This window comes from Panicum virgatum, chromosome 4K (genome assembly GCF_016808335.1).
Source record: "Panicum virgatum strain AP13 chromosome 4K, P.virgatum_v5, whole genome shotgun sequence".
NCBI classification, from domain to species: domain Eukaryota; kingdom Viridiplantae; phylum Streptophyta; class Magnoliopsida; order Poales; family Poaceae; genus Panicum; species Panicum virgatum.
In genome coordinates this window covers 27,258,190-27,261,906 of record NC_053139.1, presented here as the reverse complement: position 1 = coordinate 27,261,906, position 3,717 = coordinate 27,258,190, and positions in this window count along the sequence as shown.

The following is a 3,717-nucleotide window of genomic DNA, read 5'->3' as shown; positions in this document are numbered from 1 at the left end:
CTTCAAAAGATGGAGCAAAGAGATCACACAGCCAAACAAAGTATTCAAAGAATGTAATAATGTGCTTGCTACTCTGGAAAGGAAGCTCCGCATCATCCTACGGAAACACATTCTAAAGCTCATTAGAATATAAGAAATACTGGAGGAACAGAAATACTATGAGGTGGGTGTGGAATTTAGGGATAAGGGAGCGAACAAAGTTCTTCCATGCAGCAGCTTCAAAGGACTGATTAAGCAGTGGTTGTTTTATTTGACGATGTCCTTAAGCCCGTTGGGGCAAACTATCCCCATATCCAATTGGTCTCTGGCCCTGTGGCAGCTGATTCACACTCACATTCTTGTTCTTCTTCCCCATCCAGAACTGCATGACCAAGATAGTGATTGAAATATGGGCTTCACTTGGCCTTCATATTATCATATATGCTAAACGGCTGTGGATCCAACGGGGAGCAATCTGAAGTTCCGAACTCGGTTAAAAAAAAGGAATAGGGGTCGGGGGGGGGGGGGGGGGGGGGGGGATCGTGAAAGAGACTGGCCTCACCTTCTTGCCATTGCCATCAGCGCCCCCTCCTTTGTATGTGAACGAAGCGGCACCCGTATTCTCCAGTCATGAGTCAGCACGGGGGACGGGCGGAGGGTGGGAGGAGTCGAAGCAGGCGGTTTAGAGAGAGATTTAGTAGGGGAGGTGATGGCGTCGGCGGCCTTCCTCCACGAGCACCGCTCCCTCCACCTTCTGTGGCCGCACCGCACGGCTCGTTGAAGCTGAGCCGCCTATCAGTCAGTTGAGTGGAGAAGTGGCGGCGAAGGCTGTGTTGACCTGCAGAAAGCGCGGCCTCAGCTGAGCCGGCCGGAGGAAATGGAAACGGCACGACGGGTGTAATGAACAAAGAAAATAGTTATACTCAAACGCTCCAGATCGAACAACCTGTTAGCACGGTGTATGTGAAATTTACGCTATGTTCATGATGAGGAACTAGAATTTGATATTTACGCCCGTGGACGCTTCACTGATCTCTACAATAGGTTGCAAAGTTCACAACTATTCTGCATAGGAAATACATTATCTAGAACCAGCATTACAAATGAGTTTAAATCATTGATCCCCCCACCCCACACACACACACACACACAAAACATTTCCAACTGAAAACTGTGATGTTGACTTCCACAAAAAGCAACCACAGCAACGCACTTGCAACAAAAAATGAAATGATTTTTCTCGCAAAAAAAAAGAGAAAGGATTTACTGCAGACTGCAGTGTTTATACATACCCATTTTGATTATAATTGCACAGAAGAAACTTCGTTAAGCACATGATACATGACGAAGAGGAATTTTGTATGAAACATACCAATTGTTAAATAAGATTTTAAAAAACAAAAGTGACTTGACCATCGTGGCAAAACCAAGTTAATCCATGCAAGCAAGAACCTCCACTTCAGACATTATGTCAGACCAAAGGTCCCTACAATGACTCAAAACACAAATTTTTTTTTTTAAAGCACCCAAGAGCATTGGGGAGTCATGTAAGATTTTTGGGCGGCCACGCTGACCGGACTCAACGCAGACGAGACTGCCTGAAGCTCAGTTGGCGATGGTGAAAGAATTACTATACAGGCTTGAGATTGCTTACGATTCATGCCAACTCTCTAGTGATGAAGACTGGCTGCGAAAGAAATTGATCCTTGGTTTAGCATATCTGGATCGTACTATAGTAATGCTCTAGAATCCTTTACCTGTGTGACCTCCAAACAACATCCTAAAAATATTAGATGTTTTCGTATGCTCTTATTCTCCTGTAGCAACACACATGCATTCAACTAGTAAAGTAGAAAGCTGAAATACTTAGTAACGTAGACAGACAATGGCATGGAGGTACAAATTCGACAAAAAAAAAGGTGGAATATTTTCCCCAAAAATTAGATTATATACATTGCACGTGTGAGATTAGGTTCTATTTATTCATCAGATTACTAAATTCATTCATACTCCTACTCTACTTAGGCTTTTATTTCAAACAAAAAACTGTACTTAGGCTAATTTCCACGGAGCTGGATTCAGTGACTTTACTCAATGAAGTCACGTTATGTAATCTATCGCTGGATTCTTCACTGTTCTCATTTATTAACACTGTCATGAGAGCAAACTGGGCAATTTGATTCATTTTTGAAGTATACTTCATATATACCCTATTGCAATTTATGTGCTTTATCTACATATTAGAATTGAATATTCCTCTGCGACAATAGCAAAGCTGACCTCTTTTGCACATAGATGACTTCTTTAGCCATCCATTCTCACTGACTGCTCTCTTTATGATCAAGCATATGGCTCTGCTCTTGAAGTGGGACCCACATGTACGTCTAGTCACACTGTTTTGCACAGAGTAGGTGTCAGTCATGTTGAGTCATTTCCAATAAATTTCAGTCAATTTGGATAAAATTTTATAATGTGAACGCGAGATTTTATTTTCAGGGTCCGGATCTTTATGTGGGGCTCACATATAGTTATAGCCACCCAGCTTTGCACAGAGTAGCTGTCAGTTATACTGAGTCATCTCCAATAAATTTCAGTCATTTTCAATAAAATTTTATAGTGTGAACGCGATGTTTTATTTCCAGAGTCTGACTCTTGACGTGGGCCCACATGTAGTTCTAGCCACCAGCTTTGCACAGAGTAGCTGCCAGTCATACTGAGTTATCTCCAATAAATTTCAGTCACTTTCGATAAAATTTTGTAGTGCGAACGTGAGATTTTATTTTCAGGGTCCGACTCTTGACGTGGGGCCCACATGTTGTTCTAGCCACCTAGCTTTGCACAGAGTAGCCGTCAGTCATACTAAATCAGCTTCAACAAATTTCAGTCAATTTCGATAAAATTTTATGGTGTGAATGTGTGGTTTTTAATTTCAGGGTCCGACTCTCAAAGTGAGACCCACATTTATATACAGTTATACTGCTTTATACAGAGTATCCGTTTCAACCCACCCAATGCGCACCAACCCGCATTTATACAGAACTCATCCTGCCCCGCCCCATTAACACTAGTGGAAATAGATGCATCGATGACGAACATCTTTTGTCACAGAAAGATCAAAATTCGTCGTGCAAAGAATCCTGTGACGAATTTTTGACGATTAGTGACGGAATCCGGTTCGTAAAAAACAGAGCATCGAGTTAGGTCTGCCTTGATGAAACAACCAAAATGTCACTAAAATGTTTTTTCGATGATGAAAGGAAATTTCGTCGGGAAACTAGTTTTGCTTCGTTGACGCGTCACTGAAACGTCACTAGAGGCCCGGATCCACGTGTGCACGTCTGCGCTGGCATCCGCCATGGGACACGCTGGCGCTCCACGTGGCTTTGTCCACGCTGGCAGCTAATGTGGCGGGCAGCATGTGTCGCAAAGAGGACAACGACATGGCGAGCTGGTAACAGTCCACGTGACGATATGAGCAACTGACACGTGTTATCTTCTAGTTTTTCCATGTGTCCTTTCTCAATTCGTCCACGTGTCATTCTCTCGGTGACCCACGTGTCGGTGCCCTTTATGTCCACATGTCGCGTGCCTATTGGTCCACGTGTCACTTCCAAGGTGTTGCACGTGGCGTTTCCGGTTGTTCCATGCGTTATTTTCATTCAGTTGCACGTGGCGCTTTCATCACAAAACCATTTCGTCACATAACTTTTTGCTGGGCTGGTTCTGGCTGGTGCCAGC